Source organism: Amblyomma americanum, chromosome 4 (assembly GCF_052857255.1).
Source record: "Amblyomma americanum isolate KBUSLIRL-KWMA chromosome 4, ASM5285725v1, whole genome shotgun sequence".
Taxonomy (NCBI): Eukaryota; Metazoa; Arthropoda; class Arachnida; order Ixodida; family Ixodidae; genus Amblyomma; species Amblyomma americanum.
Window position 1 is genome coordinate 97,153,707 of NC_135500.1, and position 7,432 is coordinate 97,161,138.

The 7,432-nt window shown below is 44.2% G+C and overlaps 1 long non-coding RNA gene across 1 annotated transcript; it reads left to right on the plus strand.

The window, feature by feature from the left end:
- Nucleotides 1–365: 365 nt before the first annotated feature.
- Nucleotides 366–6,717, plus strand: LOC144128154 (uncharacterized). The gene is made up of 4 exons (XR_013313708.1): nucleotides 366–954; nucleotides 2,942–3,119; nucleotides 3,180–3,274; nucleotides 6,385–6,717. It is a non-coding gene; the product is annotated as an uncharacterized LOC144128154 (long non-coding RNA).
- The last annotated feature ends 715 nt before the right edge of the window (nucleotides 6,718–7,432 follow it).

Sequence of the window (7,432 nt, forward strand, 5' to 3'; positions counted from 1 at the left end):
TCCAGACGTCGAAACAGCGGGAAGGACGTCTCGCCAAGCAGCGGTGTCAAAAGCGACAGAGACGCCGAGCCGTTGCCGAACTACAAGAACGTCCGATGGAGCAGGGAGAACCAGACGCGAAGAAGACGTACGCGCCGGATAACTGCAACGAGGATGTTCGAGTCCTTTCGCTACGTATATCCTAGCCTAGCTGAGCTAAGCCACTCCTGTTTTTGTTGTTTTTTATTGCGAAAGCAATACTACTCCAGGTCTAACCGCTCGTCGCGTATGCCGTGAGCCCCCCAGAGCCGGCGCTGCGCTTAGCAGGTGATGTGACGTCAGTTCTCTACGTTGCTATGACAACGCGTGACGTCAGCTTGCTCCCTGCCGCAGCTAGAAGGGAGCCGCTCATCAGGTGGTGTTGGCTCGTCTCGTGTGGTCGCTCCGTGGCGGCTTCACTGGGATATATAGCGGTGCGCTACGCGTTGGTTGATCAGTGTCGCCATGCAAGTTACCGACGAAGAATCTGTACGTGAATCTAGTTTCTCTACTGCTTCTGAACAGTTCGTTTCTAAGGCGAAAGCTAAGCAAGCTAGGAAGAATGAGAGAGAGAGGCTGCAACGCGCCCAGGAAACAGAGGAACAACGAGAAGAACGATTGCGAAAACGACGAGAATCCGAAGCAGCTAAGCAAGCCACTTTAGAAGGAGAGTATAGTCGTGCTAGACGGAATGAAAATTTCAGACGACGACGTGCCGAGGAAACAGAAGAACAACGGGCCGAACGTCTTGAAAAGCGGAGCAGGAAAAAAGTGTGTGTTTCTACTGAAAAACCTGTGCAACCAAGTGACTACATCGAACGAGGGGCTCAGTTTGCATCAGCTACACGCGAATTCCATCACTGCTTCACCGAGAACCCGTTTGCAAGTGTGTGTTGTGTATGTAATCGACTGTGGCATAAGCGCGATTTGCAAACGGTGAGTGAGAACATGTATGTGACTCTTCGTGAAGCCTTCCAGATTTGACTGAAGTGACTATAGAAACTGCCAAGGTGTGCAATACTTGTAACTCTAGTCTGAGAGAACCGAAGATTTCACTGTACAGTGTGTCGAATGGTCATAACTACCCTCCTATGCCACCAGATTTGCCTCCGCTAAACTGTGTAGCCGAAAGGCTAGTTTCACTTCGCATCCCTTTCATTCAGATAAGAAGATTGATGAAATGGCGTAATGGCCAATAGCAGATCAAGAGTGCGATCATCAGTATACTCGAGTTAAACAAAGCAAGTCCAAGCTAAACCAAGTCCAATATCAAGTTACACCACAGGCAGAACTACAAGCGTATCCATGCAGATATTGGTTTTGCAATTCAACTAGGTTTAACCAGAGCTAAACCACAGCCAATGTTTTTTGTAATCCACATTCTTAAACGATAAATGTGGCTTGCACTGCCAGACAAATGTCTAAACAACCAGAAAGAGCCCGAGAAGCAGTTATTACTGAGAACAATAACTGGATGGAGTTGCCTTTTTGAGTGTCATGCATCATGTTTACATTTGTGCAAACATGTTCGGTCGCGGATATAACGCCCCGGTAACAAAACTGGAATTGTAGAACCTAAGCTGTAGCAGAAAGAAAATTGGGCAAGTATTAATGCACAGGAAAAGCTTGAACGTGCAAATCAATACTTGCATATGTACATTCCAGGGTAAAAGATTTACGTACTTAGAGACAAACGTTCGCAGTGCAGCTAGCAGTGTTGACCAGATAAAGGAGTGCAATAACTAAACAAAATTGTGCACCAGCTAAGGCATCCATGGCACTAATCGTAATCATACTTAGAAGTAGCAAAACCATCGTAACGCGAAAGCAACATGAGTCACGTGACTGAAGACATGCTGGTATACAGAGACAAGCAATACTGGGCTCGAAAATGTTCAGCTGTGTATAGGGGATACGCATTCAAGAAACAGTGACCACTATTTCAGTGTCCATGCAGCAAGACAAAAGGCTACATTGCCTGTCTAATTGGCTTAAAGCTCCCTATTCCGGCTGACACCACTGAAGCTGCTTTACTGCAGCGGTGGCCTAGTGGCCTGAGCATCTGCCTCGCATGCGGGAGGTGCGGGGTTCAGTCCCTAGTTCCACAGGGTACCCACCGGTGGTACAATGCGTACAAGATTCCCCTGGCGTGGTGCTTTGCTTATTCAGGGTGAAATGCGTGGGAAATGCGTCTTTGACCCCACCTTGAGTAAATGAAAATACCTTGTGCCATGATGCTCTTTGGCTGCAGATGCCCTTCAGCCATAAAAATTCACTGTCACCATCATCATCAGTTGTAGATTTGTGCAGAGTATAACAAAGTCGATTATTGAAAAAAAAGTATTCATTGAATGCAGATGTTGGCAATCCCATGGAAATTGCATTACCGGATTGTGGATGAGGCAACCATATATCCATCAGAAAATACCTACAGGGACAGGACATATAGTGACCAGTTTCCCAATGAAAAGTGCCAATCCTGCAGAAAGGGAATCAGGCAAGGCATGACCACCTCCTCATTTATATGCACTGCAAGTTTTTGGAAAGCATCCGTGATAATAAGCAGCAGTGGTCAGTCAAACTTTAGATTTACTTTTGATAATGTGTAATTCATGCACAAGACTGTGACACCTAAAGCACAGGCTTGACGCAAAAGAATTTGGTTGGTGCAAATTAATCCCTGAAAAGTTCTTCAACCTTATTTATACTCTTTCTAGTATTATCACGTCATCAGAAATGCAGTAGCATGGGCATATTAGAGTACAGTAAGAATAGGTGTGTGGGAAAACAAAGCCTTGTTATTTCTTCTGGTGCCTCCTATTGTCACTTAATCAATTCTTGGGTCCACTACTAATTTGCATCTGAATCACTTCAGATCAATAATGCTGCATTGGCAGCTAAAGAGTCCTCATGTTCTCTGCAGGAGCCCAATGTTCCCAACAGAAGACTGAAAGATGCTGCTGCTGTGGATGGCATTGCAACCTTAAATGAGAGGCCAAACACGTACAAAAAGCACTCTGCAAAATGCAAAGGCACCAGCACCTGTTCATCAATGCGTGGCAGAAGCACGCAGACAGAAGTCTGCATAAAGACAGACAGAGGTCAGCAAAGTGGTGCCCGCCTTTGTGAGAAGTCCAAATGATCATGTTCTGTATTTACAGTGACACAAACGGCCAGGCTTACGCTCGGACAAGCAACGCAGACATAAGGTCCCCGGATGACATCTCCGGGCGCACAACTTCGTCCATGTTTTATGGTAAGCCCTGCCTTGCATGCTGCCAGTTCCAGGTGTTCAGGCATGGTTACGGCCACATCCTAGCTGATGTTGCAGCTTCTGTTCACTGCCATAAATTCAGAAGCCAGTTAGCCAGTGCTTGTCTTAATAGCATCATTAACTTGTGAGTTTAGGTGTGCATTATTTGGTTCCATGGTGTTGTTACCAGGCATCATTTTTTCCTTTCACCACTCAGCTATGCTGGCACTGCATTGAATGCTCAAGTGGTTTGGTAACTGATTCGCAAGTAAATTAGTGTGACAGTCACAGGGTAGTTCCTTCTTTCTCATTGTATTCTGCTCTCTGATCAACTGCTATATTGTCTACGTCTCAAAGAGATCCGATCACAGGGCCTGGTCTGGGATCAGCCACCACATGCAAACGAAAGGATGTGTGCTGTGTGCAAATCCTCATCTGGAGCATGTACCAAAGGTTACCCATTCACGCCTCCTTTCCTGCCTTATCTGGTGTCGCTTAACTGTTTATTCACGAGAGGTGGTCACCGTTGCATACCATTTGCCCTCAGCCACTGGCTAAGGTTGACAACCAAGGGTGCAGCAGTGGATCATTAGGTATAGTCCACTTTTGAGAGTGGATTTATGGGTACCTCGGCTAGTTGCTGTGGCAGTATCTCATAACAATGTAGCTTGAGAGATGGCAAAGAAAAAGAAAATTCAAGGCCAGTGAGGACTGTAAAGGGATCTTCATCAGGGTGCATGATGGTTGGGTACTGGTGAAAGAAAAATGATGGCTGCAACATTAGGAGGTACAAACAGCAGGGTGGATAAAAGAAGAAACTTGAGTAGGTTTTGAGAGCTTTGCTAGCTGGCACATGTTTGATGAAGGAACCATTTGAAAAAACAACTGCAGGGAGGCACACACCACAAGATGACTGACAGCTGTGCTTTGTTGAAGAGTTGCATCCCCCAGCAAGACTAACGAATCATGCGCACAGCAAATGCCACCAACAGACAGTAAAAGTGAAGAGATAGGTACAAGCTGCAAAATTGTCACCAGCTATTTGAAAAACCGAAATTTGTTTTCCATCAGGCAGATTGATGGGGTGCTAATGCAATTTCTTTCATGCATTTTGATGTAATAGACCTCTAGAAGTTCCCTTCCTTCTTTATCCTTACTTCTTCCAAGGATACAGACGTCAAACAGCAGGTGGCACCCACTGTTTCTCAGTACGTTCAGGGGAAGCGTGCTGCATCAGTAGAATCCAGGGAAGCATAATGTTCTCGCACCCTGTTATTGATACACCAGTCTATTCATCTGATGTAAACCTTTTTGCATGTCAAAGGGATTTTGTATATCGCATGTGTGGCAATGACGTTAAAAGGTTTTCATGCTGCGTCGTGCACGTTCCATTCCTCAGCTTGCCTTCTGATACATGGGAGCACAAGCTGGAAAGCTGGCATGAGGCTGAAAAAACAGTGTTCACCCCATAGCTGAAAGCAGCTGCCATAATGCTGTGCACCATTCTGTGCACATAGAGGGTGACTTCAGGTTGCTTCCTTTCACCATGAGCAGCGTGAGCTGGGTCCTCTGTTTCCTCTTTTATCTTCAGAAGTAATTATGCAGCAAGCACAATCAGAAGGGCTCGAGGGGAAACTGCAGCTTCCAGACCACCGGGTGATGTTGCTTGTCGAAGCTGCTTTTCATCGCATGGGGGCAGCTTGTTTTGAAAAGGTAATGACATCCAAGATTAAATCAAAAACAGAAGCTTGCTTTAGTGCAGATGTAATGTGGAGAATAAATAACTGATAGACTATTAGTGTGAGAGAGTGGATTCAAGAGCAAGGAAACTTAACCATGCGTAGCAGGTTGGTAGCTGTGAAAGTGATTCTACTAAATTTTCGGCAATAGGGTGTCCATGATTGGCACATAATTGGGATAAAAGGAACCAAGTGGGAGGCCTTCGACCTGCAGTGATAGCCTTTCTGATGGCATTCATTAAATCGGACATAAAAAACTATAAACGGTAGAGCCCTACCCGCAAGTAATTGCACCCAGTACGCCTTTGGAAGATGTCTTGAAGCATTCCTTGAAAGTGGTAACTTAATACAATCGGTGTGACTAGCTCATCTGAGCTGCTTCTGTTGCAATGTTGTGGCCTCTCCTAACGCTCTTTAGTTATCCACACAGCCAGTTGCAGCTGCAGCCATGTTATCCCGACAAATTTCCTAATGTCATCTCTCCACCCAACTATAAGCTCATGAGCTCTTTTGCTTAACAGAGTATCGCTACTGTAGTACGAGGTCCACTGCGTGAGGTCCAAGTCCATTTCCTCTTCTTGATATCGGCTAGGATGTAGCTAACACAGGTTTATTTTCTAACCTATGCAAGTCCCTGTCTTGGCATCACCCCTGTAACTTTTCTTTGCATAGTTTGCTTCACAGTCCTTCACCTAACTTCCAAATTTATCATTTACCTGCCAATCGCAGCAACTCTAGTGATTGCTGACATAATACAACTATGACATTACTTTCCTCTTGTAGGATTCTTTAAATGGGTGTGAATAATGCAAGAATGCCTGCTCAGTGCACCCAAACTTTCTTACTCTCATTATTTCTTTCTCATGGTCTTGACCTTTGCTTGTTACTTTGCCCATAGGTATTCTTTTACAAGTTTCAGCACTTTATTACCTATCATTCATTGTTTTCAGTTTCTTTGATTCCTGATTGTTGCTTTAATTTTCCTGGCATTATAATTTGTTTCCTCCAGACTTCTGTAATGTGCTAAAAATTCATTTCAGGTTGCTAGGATATAATAGCCAGCAAATCTGTAGCTACTTAGGTTTTCCTCATTAACTTTTTTGCCCTTATTTGTCTGTGTCCAAACCTCTAAATATGTGCAGGAATAGTACTGGAGAGATTCTGTCACGTTGGCCAGCACCCTTTCTTTTTTTTGTATTTGATGACCTTTAATTGTACAGTTCCAGTGTATTTTCTTTAGAATATATATGTACGCATTTTGTATATTTATGTAAGCCTTCATGACTGCTGACATTTCAGCTTAACTAAATGTTGCTTTGTATGAGAAGCACAGATAAAACAAAGTCATGTTAAACCATCTATGACTTTTTACAGTGGGATTTCCACGTACTTACCTGTGCTGTCATGGACAGAGCTTACGGTTCAAATAATGGCCACATGGTACCATAGTTCCTAGCAGCACCATGCGACCTGAGCGTCTGTGATTTTCTGTGGTGCCAGTCCTGAAGATAGTGGCGAGCAGTGACCAGTAAGCAAGTGGCCAGTCATTGAGCAATGACTGCTGTAGGGTTTGGTGAGCTACCTCGTGGCATCAGGATTCGATCCCTGTACCTGCTGCAGATGACCGACAGTTGGGCCAGTGCTGCAGCAGTCTGTATGTGGTGATCACAAGTGTGAAAACAAATTTTTTCATATTTCAAGAAATAAGTACAGCTGTCCTTGTCACTTATTTGCACATTTTGGCAAATTTTGGCATTTTGGCAAAAACTCACCTTACTGTCATCTTTCTTTATGCACTGGAGTGGGCCAAGGAGAAAGTTTAATTAAAAGGCCCCTCGATGTCAAGCTAGGTGTTTACTGGAAAGAGAAAGCAAGGATATTTTTCCTGAATTTCGTCAGTTGCAGAATATGTTCACTGCTGTTATGCAGGCATTGCAGAACTGCGGTTTAGAAGAGGCATATGAAAGGTAGAGGAAAATATTAATAGCGGCTGCACAGCCACCATTATACGCCATAAGGAAAGTGATAAAATCCCTATCAAGAAAGGTGTTAAGCAAGGAGACACAATCTTTCCAGTGCTGTTCATTGTGCATTTACAGCAGATGTTCAGAGACTTGAATTAATAACTGTTGGGGATAAAAGTTAACAGAGAATACCATAGTAATCTGCGATTCGCTGATGACATTGCCTTGCTGAGTAACTCGGGCAAGGCATTGCAAAGCATGACTAGAACCTTAGACAGGCAAAGCAGAGTGGTGGGCCCAGAAATTATATGAAAAAATCAAAATAAAGTTAGGAAACTTTGGAAGAGTGCAATAGGAAATTAGGCGTTGGAGGTTGTCAAGGAATGCATCTACTTATGCGAGTATTGACTGCTGACCTGTACCATGAGAGTGAAATAATTGCGAATGGAGTGGAGTTC